The sequence below is a fragment of the Manis javanica genome, chromosome 11, assembly GCF_040802235.1.
Source record: "Manis javanica isolate MJ-LG chromosome 11, MJ_LKY, whole genome shotgun sequence".
NCBI classification, from domain to species: domain Eukaryota; kingdom Metazoa; phylum Chordata; class Mammalia; order Pholidota; family Manidae; genus Manis; species Manis javanica.
In genome coordinates, this window is record NC_133166.1 from 29,522,606 (window position 1) to 29,539,693 (window position 17,088).

General features: G+C 37.0%; 1 protein-coding gene across 15 annotated transcripts in view; it reads right to left on the reverse strand.

The window, feature by feature from the left end:
- STK33 (serine/threonine kinase 33) overlaps positions 1-17,088 on the reverse strand; it is a 197,635-nt gene that overhangs the window by 102,242 nt on the left and 78,305 nt on the right. The window contains exon 2 of one of the 15 annotated variants that reach the window (XM_073216123.1): positions 4,530-4,628. The exons of the other annotated variants lie outside the window; for them this stretch is intronic. The gene's annotated coding sequence lies outside the window, so the exon portion shown is untranslated. The remainder of the gene's footprint in view (positions 1-4,529; positions 4,629-17,088) is intronic. 15 annotated transcript variants of the gene reach the window in all.

The following is a 17,088-nucleotide window of genomic DNA, read 5'->3' on the forward strand; positions in this document are numbered from 1 at the left end:
TCATACTTAACACCAAGAAGCTGAAAGCTTTTCCCCTAAGACTGGAAACAGGACAAGGATGCCCACTCTCCCCACGTTTATTCAACATAGTACTGGAGGTCCTAGCCACAGCACAACACAAAGAAATAAAAGGTGTCCAGATTGGTAAGGAAGAAGCCAAACTGTCACTGTTTGCAGATGCCATGATATTGCACAGAAAAACCCTAAAGCATCCACTCCAAAACTACTAGAACTAATATCAGAATTCAGCAAAGTTGCAGGATACAAAATTAATACAAAGAAATCTGTTGCATTCCTATACACTAATGATGAACTAGCAGAAAGAGAAATCAGGAAAACAATTCCATTCACAATTGCATCAAAAAGAATGAAATACCTAGGAATAAACCTAACCAAGGAAACCTAACCCTGAAAACTACAAGACACTCTTCAGAGAAGTTAAAGAGGACACTAAAAAATGGAAATTCATACCATCCTCTTGGGTAGGAAGAATTAATATTGTCAAAATGGCCATCCTGCCTAAAGCAATCCACAGATTCAATGCTATCCCTATCAAAATACCTATAGTATTCTTCAACAAACTGGAACTAACAGTTCTAAAATTCATATGAAACCACCAAAGACCTCAAATAGCCAAAGAAATCCTGAGAAGGAAGAATAAAGCAGGGGGGATCTTGCTTCCCAACTTCAGGCTCTACTACAAAGCCACAGTAATCAAGACTATTTGGTACTGGCACAAGAACAGACCCATAGACCAATGGAACAGAATAGAGAGTCCAGATATTAACCCAAGCATGTATGGTCAATTAATATATGATAAAGGAGCCATGGATATACAACGGGGAAATGACAGCCTCTTCATCTGCTGGTGTTGGCAAAACTGGACAGCTACATGTAAGAGAATGAAATTGGATTACTGTCTAACCCCATACACCAAAGTAAACTCAAAATGGATCAAAGACCTGAATGTAAGTCATGAAACCATAAAACTCTTAGAAGACAACATTGGCAAAACTCTCTTGCATATAAACATGAGCAACTTCTTCATGAACATACCTCCATGGGCAAGGCAAATAAAAGTGAAAGTGAACAAGTGGGACTATATCAAACTAAAAAGCTTCTGTATAGCAAAGGACACAATCAGTAAAACAAAAAGGCATCCTACAGGATGGGAGACTATATTCATAAATGACATATCTGATAAGGGGTTGACATCCAAAATATACAAAGAGGTCACACACATCAACAAACAAAAAGCAAATAATCCAATTAAAAAATGGGCAGAGGATCTGAACAGACACTTCTCCAAAGAAGAAATTCAGATGGCCAACAGGCACATGAAAAGATGCTCCACATCGCTAATCATCAGAGAAATGCAAATTAAAACCACAATAAGGTATCAATTCACACCAGTTAGGATGGCCACCATCCAAAAGGCAAACAACAACAAATGTTGGCGAGGATGTGGAGAAAAGGGAACCTCCTACGCTGCTCATGGGTATGTAAATTAGTTCAACCATTGTGGAAAGCAATATGGAGGTTCCTCAAAAAACTAAAAATAGAAATACCATTTGACCCAGGAATTCTACTCCTAGGAATTTACCCTAAGAATACAGCAGCCCAGTTTGAAAAAGACATATGCACCCCTATGTTTATTACAGCATTATTTACAATAGCCAGAAATGGAAGCAACCTAAGTGTCCATCAGTAGATGATGGAAAAAGACATATGCACCCCTATGTTTATCACAGCACTATTTACAATAGCCAAGAAATGGAAGCAACCTAAGTGTCCATCAGTAGATGAATGGATAAAGAAGATGTGGTATATATACACAATGGAATATTATTCAGCCATAAGAAGAAAACAAATCCTACCATTTGCAACAACATGGATGGAACTGGAGGGTATTATGCTCAGTGAAATAAGCCAGGTGGAGAAAGACAAGTACCAAATGATTTCACTCATATGTGGAGTATAAGAACAAAGAAAAACTGAAGGAACAAAATAGCAGCAGAATCACAGAACCCAAGAATGGACTAACAGTTACCAAAGGGAAAGGGACTGAGGAGGATGGGTGGGAAGGGAATTATAAGGGCGCAGAAAATGAAAGGGGGCATTACAATTAGCATGTATAATGTAGGGGGGTGGCACAGGGATGGCAGTATAGCATAGAGAAGACAAGTAGTGTTTCTATAGCATCTTACTAAGCTGATGGACAGTGACTGTAATGGGGTATGTGGTGGGGACTTGATAATGGGGGAAATCTAGTAACCACAATGTTGCTCATGTAATTGTACATCAATGATGTGCAAAAATATATATATATCCCATTTTTAAGTTGGATATTTTCATGGATCTAAAAACAGTTATCTTTTTCTTTGCTCTGTTCAGAAAGCATTCCCTTTAATTTTTTCATCAGTTTCTCAATAAACCACATTATCCTATCACTGTCACTGCACACAGACCTCTGAGTACTTTCTTGCTCCACTTTCTGATTTATCCCTTGACCTAGCAGTATTTGATTGCTCTATTCAAGAAGCATAGAAGTTCCTGTTACTCACTGAGGAGTTTCCTTTCTGCTCTCCAACCTACCAACCACTACATTTGCCAAGTTAATATTCTACTTACCATAGCAATTTTAAAGCAATAGATTGAATACCTGCATGTGAAATTCTTGACAAGAATTAGATTTCAAATTTAATTTCTTTTTGGCTGGGTGAATTCTAATCATTTTAACTTAAAAACCAAAATAGAATAAATGTTTACTCACTTATAATTCTCTCTCATTTATAAATTGGTCTGAAAGATTTGTTACTAAAATAAATCTACTACCTAACAAGCCAAGTGATGTCATTCATATTTTAGAGGCATAAAAATTATTAATCAGTTATTGCAAACCTAACATATCTTTATATAAACACAAAGATGATTAGCTCTTCTTATAGAACCAAAGAATTATGTTTAAACAGGACTGTAGATATAAAAATATATGCTAGAAAATCAAAGAAGCTCCTAATGTGGGTGTCCTTTGTGTCTCCAAAAACTAGACAACACAGATATTAGACATAATGTAAAAAAACACAGTAAGTTCAAATCATTTCAGTATTTAACACATGAGCTTTCTTTTGGCTGAAGGTTTTCATTTTATTTTCAGAACTAAGACAAGTCAATGGAACCACTGTGACACAGAAAATTTCTGAGGTTTTTTTTTTAAGCATAAAAAGGTCTCTTATATATTGGTCCTAGAAGATACACTTATCACAATTTCCTCAAGAAAATTAATATAAGAATGTTTTTATGAGATATAACTAGCTACAATTTTCTTCACCATAAGCAATTTTTTAGTTTTCTTTGCTAAGACTATGTCTACAAGGAACCTAAACAGTCAATTAAGTCAAAAATGTGCTCTGTTCAAGTGAAGAAAAAAAAACCTTACTGACTGTCTGACATTATGCATACCAAGCTGAATAGATGTATACTAACTTTGCAACTACTTGTTTTCATAACATGTTTACAGAGCCCAAAGAGCTTTCTAGATCATAATGTTATATTTTAGAGAGCAAAACTTATTTCCTATTTCCAGTACAGGCATGATGAAGAAATGAGTCTTTGTTATCTTATAAAAGAATTTATAGTATATTTAAAATTTACATTATTTCAGAGGTTTAAAAATGTTTTAATACCTGATATGTGTATTACTTTTCTTCTATTTTAATTTGCATAACATTCCTCAGTGATTAAGTTGTAATCTGGAGAGACAGTCTTAAATGTGATCCCCATACTGACAGTTTAAAGTAAGAACAGAGATTTTACTAAGAAAGTTGTGGCTTAAAGAGGCTGAATAAAACTAGGAAATCCTCTCCCTGATTGTCTCCTGCTGTTATCCAGCGTCTTCTCTTCCTGTAAACAATCTGAAGTAATGGACATTTATGTCAGTACAGACCCATCCTTGTACATAATAGACACTCAATGAAAATTTCTGAGTATTCCTTCTGTGGGCAAGAGTCAGAATCACAAATCACTAATGCAGAAAAACAGGCAGGTATATAGGAAGAGTCATTAGAGACAGCATGGAGGAATGTCCCAAAAGGAATATGAGGGCTCTCTTCATAGACCTGAAGGAGGGTTGGGCACAAGGAATTAAACTTCTGCGTGATTCAAATAAAGAGTGCATGCCTATCTAAAAGAAAGGGCTTCCTAACTGTCAAAGAGAAAAGACAAGACTATCTCAGTCACTAATAATGTCCAAGTAGAAGTTGGAAGGTCGGTTGGCAGGAAACCACAGAAAGTATTTAAGCACAGACTAGGATGTCCTGAGGGTCCTTCTCAGGTGAAGTCTACAAAGATGAATCACTCCTTCTAATGATCAACTGAGGCACAGCAGACATTTAAAAGAACTGAGGTGGCCGTTGACCTTACCTCCATTGTGGAGGTTTAAATATTATAATGGTATCCTGCTTTCCTACCACAGACCAGACCAAACTAGTTACAGCCCCAAAATTCACCTCAGTCTGTCTGAATCTCACCTGTAACAGAGCAGCACTTAGAATTTACCATGGGAGCACGTTGATAGCAAGAAGTAGATGCACTGGGAGGCTGGATATGCTTAGTAGCAGCAGCCATAGCTAGAAAAGAAAAAGCTAAATGAAGCTAAATGAAGCGTAGAACATAAGATATTGTAAAAAAAAAAAAAAAAAGGAAATAAGACTTTGTTCCCACTCATGAAATCAGAATAACAGGAGAACAACAATCCAGTGGGCCCACATGTTGCTAAGGCAGCCAAAAAATACAGTATTGCCAATAGACTAGAACAAAAGTAGCACCATTCTGAGTATTGCAGCATGAACACTCTGTTGTGCTCCATCCAGGACAACTGAAAGAAAATAATCTTCTTGTACTTAGGATTCTTTATTCCTGTAAGATATTTTAAGAGTACATGATAATTAGGTATATAAACACACACACATACATACACACACATGCACATAATGAAAGGATTCCCCCCATTGAGTTAATTAACATACCCTCCACCTCATGTATTGGGTACAACTTTCAGTTATAAGATGAATAAAGTCTGAGGATCTAATGTATAACATGGTGACTGCAGTAACACTGTATTACATAACTGAAATTTTCTAAGCAAGCAAAGCTCCAAGGTTCTCAATTTTTAAAAAGCGAATATATATTCAGAAATATTAATCCAATTAGCAATAAATCAATCAGCTTAAGAATTTGATGGCAAATGTGAAAGGTTTGTTAGCTTCATTTTCAAAGCACCAATTAATAATTTTGCATTAATAAAATATATTAATATAAAATTATGCAGTCAGAGTGCCTTTCTGTATGAAAAATATTCCCAGGAGTATTGAAATAAACTTTCCAGAGCCAGCAACTTTCTATTGAACTAGTTAATTAGCTAATTAACTAGTTTATTAGCATGTTTTATTCACTTTGTTCTTTTGTATCCAGAAAAAGGCCTCCATTAAATAAGGATTATTGATTGAAAGTTATTCACTAATTGATGGAAACAGTGTTTTAGAGCTTGCAAATACAAAATTCAAGGTAGTTGCTTAGTGTAAGAAAATCAGTGGACTGTCATACAAACAAAGTCAGAATATCCTGTGGAAGTCACCTGACCAAACAACTCAGTACAATGAAATCCTCACTCCATCTGGAAGCTCTTATTCTGGAACAAAACACCAAAAACTCTATCCTAAGCTTTACCTCAGTCCTTAAATTGCCACCTGCTTCTTAAAGGTACCTTAACAGAACTGCACCCCCATATTTATTTTCTACTCAAGACTTTTGGTTTTCAAAAGTCTAAAAGGATATAAACACCTAAGTACAGTTGACCCTTGCACAACTGGGGGATTAGGAACACTGATGCCCCACCCCTTAGTCAAAATTCCAGGTATAACTTCTGACTCTTCAAAAACTTAAATAGCCTGTTGACGACCAGAAACCTTAACAGTAACAGTCAGTTGACATATATTTTGCATGTCATCTGTATTATATACTAAGTCTTACAACAAAGTATGCTAAAAAAGAATACATTTTTTCAAATTGTCGCAAATCTTCCAAAAAATTTCCAATATATTTATTGAAAAAAATCCACATATATTCAAATCTGTTCTGTTCAAAGATATACTGTATTAATTTCAATGATAGACCATATTTTTAAACTCAAAGCATTTCTGCTGGCTAAGGCAAGTCCAGTAATAATAAACCTTATTACTAAGATCCTCATATTCAACAAAAGACTGCTATTTGGGGAAGATATGTAACTAGCAATAACTGGTTCATTTTTCTTTCATAATAAAATATGTATTTTAGAGTCAAGACCAAAAAAAATCCACGTGTGGCATATGAATGTCCCTAGCTGAATCACCTCAAGTAAGGATACTTACTTTCTGGAAGAGTCTGTTTTCTGTCCTCCTAGTGATGAGCCATTTATCTGCAGCACAAAAAACCCAGACTTACAGCCAGACAAAAGTATTTAGAATGTCATATATCAGGACTCAATTTGTCAGGGCTGTTAATTTCAGCAAGACACAAAAGATAGATGAAATGAGACCTAAAAAGAACCTAATGGCAAGAGATCTTCAAGTCTGCTCAAGAAGAGTGTCCAGTGGGTAATAATGAGTTGAGCAAAGAGCACCAGAAGTCCAAATAAAAGAACAAGCCAACTGAAAATTTAGCCATCTAATAGTTTATGTATATCCAACTAACATTTTCTGAATACCTGTTAATTACCAAGGATTTTATTGGATTCTAGGGATAAAGAGATTATCAAGACATGGGCCTTACTAATAATGATAGGCATGTACAAAGTGATACAAAAATTCCACCTCTACCACCTACTAGCTCAGTTTCCCCATAGGTAAAGGTGGGACAATAGTAGTAACTGTCTCATACAATCGTTGTGAGGAATACTAGATAACACTTGTAAAATGCCCAGTACTTTACCTGGCACATATTACTGCTTTAAAAATCATTCTTATTCACTCATGAAGGGAAAGGTCACTGAAGACATCCTGGGACAGGTGATACTCAAACTAAATCTTGAAGAATGAGTTGGGAGTTTGCCTGGTGAGTAAGTTAAAAGCTCTGCAGACAGAGACACCAGCAATGTAAGGGCCCAGAGCCTATGGTTTTGGAGGAGCAGAAGAGTTGTTTCTGTTTGAAGGCAAGAACAGGAGAGAGAAAGCCAGGTCTGGGTTAAGACAAGATTTGGCAAGAAGCACTTTAGAAAAGATCAGGGTTAAACAAGAGTGTCTTCACTGAAGGGTAGTGGCTCCACCAGACACAAAAGAAAGATGTGGTGGAATGTGACATAGGTTCTTATTCTGAGAGAGCTGCCAAAAAGAAAGGGCTGCTACGATGGAATTGCCTCAAGTGAGCACTTCCAACCCTGTCACTAATCGGCCACAGATTTAGTGTGAATAGAGAGTGGCCATCAAACTGCCAATATTATCTAACTCCCCCAGCAAGCATCTGGGGCTCAGCAGTGGAGGGGACACAGGGCACCAAAGTACACTGACAATATAAACTGTAAAGCTTCAAAGAATGAAGAATAGGCTCCAGCCAGCACAATCAATCCAAATCTGTCAGATGAACAAATTAGAACTCAGTGACAAATTCACTAGTCAATGTTTTAATGTAATAGAATATATATCTTATTTCTAATTAATTCCAAAATAACAAAAAATACCACAGGAAGCTTCCTGTTATAACTTCCACAATAAAATATGAAATTACCCCCACACATACACACAGCCCTACTCCAAATTCAGCACTATTGCAAAGATACATCAAATCTAAGCAACAAAACACCAATGTTCTACCATTTGGGGTCTAAAGACCCCAAAAAATTTCTAAATAACTTTGAACATTAAAATCTCAGAAGTCTTTTCAGATAATGGTTCTATTTTACATGTACAGAAAATTTTAAGTGAAATGTGTTTGCCCTTGGTAGTCAGAAAGACCCAAGTTTTACTGTTGGACCAAGGTTCAAATTCCTCACCAGTGACTTAACCTATCTATATGGTGTCAGCTTCCTCATATACAAGGTGTATAGATGGTATCCATATGTCTACATGGCAGAATTCTCATAAGGGTAGGATGTAATGTATATAAAATTCTGATATGTTGTTAGCTCTTAATAAATGGAGGTTATTATTATTATGAAATTCTGTCAAACCCAATGGATGGTAGCACCAGAAAATCATTTTATCAATAATAACTTGCAATCTAATGCTCCAAATTGTTCTATATAAGTTCCAAGATACAAACTGCCATCTAATTAGCTCATAGCTAGCTCAGAATACAACCTAATGGGAGCTTGCTCTAGATGTATGCAGCTGAGTTGTAGATGAAATGGCTTGGTGGAAAAGCCCACAAGCAGCTTATTATAAGCACACAAATATCACATTTATAAGAATTTTATTTTTTAAATATGTGATGCTGAATACCAAGGAAAACATTTCAGCCTAACCAAAACCACATAGTACTAGTCTATATTATACCTTAACAACTGACCAAGAAGGAATAATATATAAATAGCTTTCAGAGAAAGTAGGCATTTGTATCCACAGATTTATTTACTTGGTTTATTTATTTTCAAAACCTTGGAATGCAATGGAACTGTAAAAACAATATGATTAAAATCGATAGAGCACATCATTTGCTGATACTATTGCCCAAGAAAAGGCTATAAGCCTTAGGCATGTTATTACTAGATTACACAATTTCACTGACAGGTTCAAGATTTTTAAAAGCAACTGAGAATAGAGAGGACTTCTCTTCTGGGGCCACGGGATTTTTCTCTTTAATTAAAAGGAAACCATCATGTCTCTTTTTTTTAATGATAAAGATTAAAAATGTCCTTTAAAATATTTTTAAAGTAATATTAATTTTTCCATTGTTTCCTAAAATAAAAATTGATTAGTGATCTTGATTAAGTTAAACTGAAAGCTACTTTTGTTTAACAATACTGTATCCAACCACATATCGATTTAACAAAAGCTAGAATAGTTCAGGGAATACTGGTTGTAAGATTATTTCTGCAAAGTCCACTCAGAAGAATATGAAACCCCAAAAACAGGAGCTTCTAAACCTCTTCTGCAAAAATGATCAATGAGTCTCTTTTCAAGTCTTAGTGATGAAATGATAAACTTTTAAACAGGCCTTCAAACTCAAAGAATGCTTTTTAATCAGATAGCGAAAGTTAGTCATGTAGCAAAAGTTAGTCATAAATTGATCTGATAAAAACTGACCAAATAAAACTGAACCTAATCTCAATGAGACTTTTACCTGAGTCAGATCTACTACTGTATTACAAACAGAAAATATTGCAAAAGTTTTGAATTGCCTTATAGTGAAAATTCCAAAGGAGAAACATCCTCTTGCAGCTAAGAAAGCTGATGGAAAAAAACTATGCAGTTTTATGCCTATGACAGAAAAAAAACTTTTTGACTAGAAGAGGTGAATGATTTTAATCATAAATCTTGATAGGAAATACAAGGCTAGGCTTAAAGAAAGAAAAAACTGACCCAGGTTTATTGCCTATATTTACTAGCTTTTACCAAGTGAATATAATAAAGTCTATTCAGGGAAGCTTGGGTCTCTAAACTTATATCAGACAGATAATTTTAAAAACAAAATCTATAAAACACTATATCCTTTCTTGTCACTAATGTATATACTTACATAAATATATAATAGCCTAATATTCTAAATAGATGGCTATTGAAATAGCTTTATTAACTGAATAATACATTTTCCTTAATTCCTCCCTCTCTCTCGATCTCCACATTTGACAATGACAAGTCCATTTAACTTCCATAACACTTTTCAAATTCATCCAGTTTTTCCATTCCAAATGTCCACAATATGATCTCTTGCCTGAATTACTGTAAAAGCTTCCCAAGTAGTCATCCTGGTTCTAAGTCAGCCCTCTCGTCCAGTGCGTTCTCTGCACTCCAACCAGAATGCTCTTTCTAATACGCAAATCTGATCATGTTTCTTCCCAACAAAAAACACTTCAATAGTTCCCAAAAGCACTAAGATTAAACAGACAGGAACCTGTGTGAAATGGCCCCAGTTTACCTCTTCAGGCTTATCTCATACTATACTTCCTTAATATAAAGTTTTCAACATACAGAACTTCTTTCATGTCCTGCAATCCCATGCTTTCTCCAGGCCTCACATGCACTCTCAGCCTGGAACCCTCCTTCCCGTTCTCCTCTTCATCCTTATAATTCCTACTCTTCCTGCAGCTCAGCTTATATGTCATCTCCTTTGAATTTTCTTGATTTTTTAAATCTCAGTTGAGTGTCTGCTTCTCCTTTGAGTATATACTTGCTCTTTCACACTCTGAACTGTGCTTGGTAACTTACTTGTCAGTGTTCCTCACTATACCTGAAGTTCCCTGAATGCAGTGATGGTTACAAATGCAGCATATCCTGTTACAAACCATTGTTTACCTAGTGAGGAAATGAGAACAAGAAATATGTTCTTTAGAAACCATATTCTATGTACAGTATAGAAAATGTGTGAAAGGCAGGACAACACTGGAGATGGAAAGACAAGAAAATATTATAATAATCTAAGTAAGACAGAAATTGGCCTTAATTAGGAAAGCAGAATCAGGAATGGGGAAAATAGCCAGATTCTAGAGATATTTAAGGAGTGATAGAATTCAGTAACTGGTTGGCTATAACAATGATAAGAGAAAGGGAACAGTCAACAATACCTTGAATATTGAGGTGCATGATGACCAAATTACTGAGATAGTTAAACTAAGAAGGAAGAATAGATTTTGGAGTAAGATAATAAGTTTGGGATATGCTAAGTTAGTTTTGATTTTAGGGCATAAATGGAGATGTCTAAGAGACAGTGGATAAATAAGTCTGGAAATAAAGAAAAATCTAGGTTTACAAACATGGATTTAAGAGTTGTGTCAGAAAAGTGGCAATTAAAGCCATGTTTGTAGGTGAGACCACCCAGGAAAGATATGTAGAATGAAAACATAAGAGCCAAAACAGAACTTTCTGGAACATCAACCTCTAAAGGAGAATCAGAGGAAGATGGTCCACTGAACAATGGAAAGTAGTGTCCATAGAGGCAACAAGGAGGGTGTTTACTGAAGGAAAGACTGATCAAAAGCCAAATGTCTCAAAATTTTCAAGTAAGTTGAGGGCTGAAAAGTTGTATTCAAAAATTAAGCTCTGGGGAGACAGAGCCAAGATGGCGGTGTGAATAGGGCAGTGGAAATCTCCTCCCAAAACCATAGATATTTTTGAAAATACAACAAATACAACTATTCCTAAAAGAGAGACCAGAAGATACAGTACAACAGCCAGGCTACATCTACACCTGCGAGAACCCAAGCGCCTCATGAAGGGGGTAAGATATAAGTCACATCCCGGCGGGACCCAAGCACGCCCCCCACCCCAGCTACCCAGTGGGAGGAGAGAAGTTGGAGTGGGGAGGGAGTGGGAGCCTAGAACTGATAAATACCCAGCCCAAGTCATCACTGGGGGTGCAGACACACAGTGCGTGGTGTGCTGGATATTACGGAAATGGAACAGTAAAACCTGCCAGTGGGTCCCCACAGCCAGTGCCTCTGGGACAAAAGAAAAGCGAGTGCTTTTTGAAAGTCTTAAAGGGACAGGAGCCTCACTGCTGGACGGAAGCGTCCTGGCACACTCAGCCAAGCAGCTGGGAATCCCAGGGAACTCTGGGCATCCTAACTCCCTAGGCAGCAGCACACCTCTGAGGCCCCTCACAGAGATAAACAACCTCCCACCCTTTCCCCTCCCGCGCGGCCCACCATAGTGGAGCAGCAGCCTGAGACAGGCCACGCCCACAGCAGCTGTGCAGAGCCCCCTCCGCAGCCAACCAGGCCAGACTCAGAGGTGCGCAGCTGCCCAGCACAAGCCCCTACGGGTTGCAGTTCTCACAGGAGAGGAAGGTAACAAGCAAGCGGGATGGGATTTTGTTCTCCCAGCTGAGACACTCACCAACTGCCCACGACTACCTCTATCACCATGAAAAGACAGAAGAATTTGATTCCGACCAGAATCACACAGACATCCTCTGAGAGGGAAGCTGGGGGGATAGATTTAACCAATCTTCCTGAAAAAGAATTCAAAATAAAGGTCATAACCATGCTGATGGAGCTGCAGAGAAAAATGCAAGAGCTAATGGATAAAGTTGGGAGGGAGAATATAGAAATAAAACAATCTCTGAAAGAGGAGAATGGATGAGATGCAAGAGGCCATTAATGGAATAGAAATGAGAGAACAGGAACACAGAAAAGCTGACACAGAGAAAGATAAAAGGATCTCCAGGAATGAAATAATAGTAAGAGAAATGTGTGACCAATACAAACAGAACAATATCTGTATTATAGGGCTACCAGAAGAAGAAGAGTGAGAAAAAGGGATAGAAAGTGTATTTGAAGAAATAATTGCTGAAAACTTCCCGAAACTGGGGGAGGTAATAGTCGCTCAGACTATGGAAGCACACCCAACACCCAACAGAAGAGACCCAAGGAGGACAACACAAAGACACATAATAATAAAAATGGCAAAGATCAAGGACAAGGACAGAGTATTAAAGGCAGCTAGAGAGAGGAAAAAGGTCACCTACAAAGGAAAACCCATGACTATCATCAGACTTCTTAACAGAAACCTTACAGGCAAGAAGAGAATGGCATGATATATTTAATGCACTGAAATAGAAGGGCCTTAAACCAAGAACACTGTATCCAGCATGATTATCATTTAAATATGAAGGAGGGATTAAACAATTCCCAGACAAGCAAAAGTTGAGGGAATTTGCCTCCCACAAACCACCTCTACAGGGTATTTTTGAGAGACCACTCACTCTAGATGGATGCGCTCCTAAGGCTAAATAGATGTCACCAGAGAAAATAAAATCACAGCAAAGAAAGAAGACCAACCAAATACTAACTAAAGGCAAAAAATAAAATCAACTACCCACAAAAGCAGTCAAAGGAAACACAAAAGAGCACAAAACAAAACACCTCACATATAAAGAATGGAGGAGGAGGAATAAGAAGGGAGAGAAATGATCATCAGACTGTGTTTATAAGAGCTCAATAAGCGAGTTAAGTTAGATGGTAAGACAGTAAAGAAGCTAACCTTGAACCTTTGGTAACCATGAATCTAAAGTCTGCAATGGCAATAAGTACATTTCTTTCAATAATCACCCTAAATGTAAATGGAGTGAATGCACCAATCAACAGACACAGAGTAATAGAAAGGATAAAAAAGTAAGACCCATCTATATGCTCCTTACAAGAGACTCACTGCAAACCCAAAGACATGCACAGACTAAAAGTCAAGGGATGGAAAAAGATATTTCATGCAAACAACAAGGAGGAAAAAACAGGTGTTGCAGTACTAGTATCAGACAAAACAGACTTCAAAACAAAGAAAGTAACAAGAGATAAAGAAGGACAATACATAATGATAAAAGGCTCAGTTCAACAAGAGGATATAACCATTATAAATATATATGTACCCAATACAGGAGCACCAACATATGTGAAACAAATACTAACAGAATTAAAGGAGGAAATAGAATGCAATGCATTCATTCTAGGAGACTTCAACACACCACTCACTCTAAAGGACAGATCCACCAGACAGAAAATAAGTAAGGACACAGAGGCACTGAACAACACACTAGAACAGATGGACCTAATAGACATCTATAGAACTCTATACCCAAAAGCAACAGGATACACATTCTTCTCAAGTGTACATGGAACATTCTCCAAAACAGACCACATACTAGGCCACAAAAAGAGCCTCAGTAAATTCAAAAAGATTGAAATCCTACCAACCAACCTCACAGAACACAAAGGTATAAAACTAGAAATAAATTGTACAAAGAAAGCAAAAAGGTACACAAACACATGGAGGCTTAACAACATGCTAAATAATCAATGGATTAACAACCAAATTAAATTAGAGATCAAGCAACATACGGAAACAAATGACAACAACAACAACACAATGCCCCAACTTCTGTGGGATGGAGCAAAAGCAGTCTTAAGAGGAAAGTATATAGCAATCCAGGCATATTTAAAGAAGGAAAACAGTCACAAATCAATAGTCTAAAGTCACAATCATCGAAATTGGAAAAAGAAGAACAAATGAGGCCTAAAGTCAGCAGAAGGAGGGACATAATAAAGATCAGAGAAGAAATAAACAAAATTGAGAAGAATAAAACAATAGCAAAAATCAATGAAACCAAGAGCTGGTTCTTTGAGAAAATAAACAAAATAGATAACCTCTAGCCAGACTTATTAACAGAAAAAGAGAATCTACACACATCAACAGAATCAGAAACAAGAAAGGAAAAATCATGACAGACCCCACAGAAATACAAAGAATTATTAGAGAATACTATGAAAACCTATATGCTAACAAGCTGGAAAACCTAGAAGAAATGGACAACTTCTTAGAAAAATACAACCTTCCAAGACAGACCAAGGAAGAAACAGAAAATCTAAACAGACCAATTACCAGCAAAGAAATTGAAGTGGTAACCAAAAAACTACCCAAGAACAAAACCCCTGGGCCAAATGGATTTACCGTGGAATTTTATCAGATATACAGAGAAGACATAATACCCATTCTCCTTAAAGTTTTCCAAAAAATAGAAGAGGAGGGAATACTCCCAAACTCATTTTATGAAGTCAGCATCACCCTAATACCAAAACCAGGCAAAGACCCCACCAAAAAAGAAAATTACAGACCAATATCCCTGATGAACATAGGTGCAACAATACTCAACAAAATATTAGCAAACTGCATTAAAATATACATCAAGAGGATCATACACCATGACCAAGTGGGATTCATCTCAGAGATGCAAGGATGATACAACATTCAAAAATCCATCAACTTCATCCACCACATCAACAAAAAGGACAAAAACCACATGATCATCTTCATAGATGCTGAAAAAGCATTCGACAAAATTCAACATCCATTCATGATAAAAACTCTCAACAAAATGGGTATAGAGGGCTAGTACCTCAACATAATAAAGACCATATATGATAAACCCACAGCCAACATCATCCTGACCAGCAAAAGCTGAAAGCTCTTCCTCTAAGATCAGGAACAAGACAAGGATGCCCACTCTACCCACTGCTATTCAACATAGTACTGGAGGTCCTAGCCACAGCAGTTAGAAAAAACAAAGAAATACAAGGAATCCAGATTGATAAAGAAGAAGTCAAACTGTCAATATTTGCAGATGACATGATATTGTACATGAAAAAACCCTAAAGAATCCACTCCAAAACTACCAGAACTAATATCAGAAGTCAGCAAAGTTGCAGGATACAAAATTAATACACAGAAATCTGTGGCTTTCCTATACACTAACAATGAACTAACGGAGAAATCAGGAAAACAATTCCATTCACAATTGCATCAAAAAGAATAAAATACCTAGGAATAAACCTAACCAAGTAAGTGAAAGACCTATACCCTGAAAACTACAAGACACTCTTAAGAGAAATTAAAGAGGACACTAACAAATGGAAACTCATCCCATGCTCTTGGCTAGGAAGAATTAATATCATCAAAATGGCCATCCTGCCCAAAGCAATATACAGATTCGATGCAATCCCTATCAAATTACCAACAGCATCCTTCAATGAACTGGAACTAACAGTTCTAAAATTCATATGGAACCACCAAAGACCCCAAATAGCCAAAGCAATCCTGAGAAGGAAGAATAAAGTGGGGGGGATCTTGCTCCCCAACTTCAAGCTCTACTACAAAGCCACAGTACTCAAGACAATTTGGTACTGGCAAAAGAACAGAGCCACAGACCAGTGGAATAGAATAGAGACTCCAGACATTAACCTAAACATATATGGTCAATTAATATATGATGAAGGAGCCATGGACATACAGTGGGGAAATGACAGACTCTTCATCAGCTGGTGTTGGCAAAACTGGACAGCTACATGTAAGAGAATGAAACTGGACCATTGTATAACCCCATACACAAAAGAATTTTTGAAATGGATCAAAGAACTGAATTTAAGTCATGAAACCATAAAACTCTTAAAAAAAACAGGCAGAAATCTCTTGGACATAAACATGAGCAACTTCTTCATGAACACATCTCCCTGAGCAAGGGAAACAAAAGCAAAAATGAACAAGTGAGACTATACCAAGCTGAAAAGCTTCTGTACAGCAAGGACAACATCATAGAACAAAAAGGCATCCTACAGTATGGGAGAATATATTCATAAATGACAGATCCAATAAAAGGTTGACATCCAAAATATATAAAGAGCTCACACACCTCAACAAACAAAAAGCAAATAATCGAATTAAAAAATGGGCAGAAGAGCTGAACAGACACTTCTCCAAAGAAGAAATTCAGATGGCCAACAGACACATGAAAAGATGCTCCACATTGCTAATCATCAGAGAAATGCAAATTAAAACCACAATGAGATGTCACCTCACACCAGTAAGGATCACCACCATCCAAAAGACAAACACCAACAAATGCCGGCAAGGTTGTGGAGAAAGGGGAATCCTCGTACACTGCTGGTGGGAATATAAATTAGCTCAACCATTGTGGAGAGCAGTATGGAGGTTCCTCAAAAAACTCAAAATAGGAATACCATTTGACTCAGGATTTCCACTTCTAGGAATTTACCCTAAGAATTCAGGAGCCCAATTTGAAAAAGACAGATGCACCCTATGTTTATCGCAGCACTATTTACAATAGCCAAGAAATGGAAGCAACCTAGGTGCCCATCAGTAGATGAATGGATAAAGAAGATGTGGTACATATACACAATGGAATATTATTCAGCGTTAAGAAGAAAACAAATCCTACCATTTGCAACAACATGGATAGAGCTAGTGGGTATTATGCTCAGTGAAATAAGCCAGGTGGGGAAAGACAAGCACCAAATGATTTCACTCATATGTGGAGTATAAGAACAAAGAAAAACTGAAGGAACAAAACAACAGCAGAATCACAGAACCCAAGTATGGACTAACAGTTACC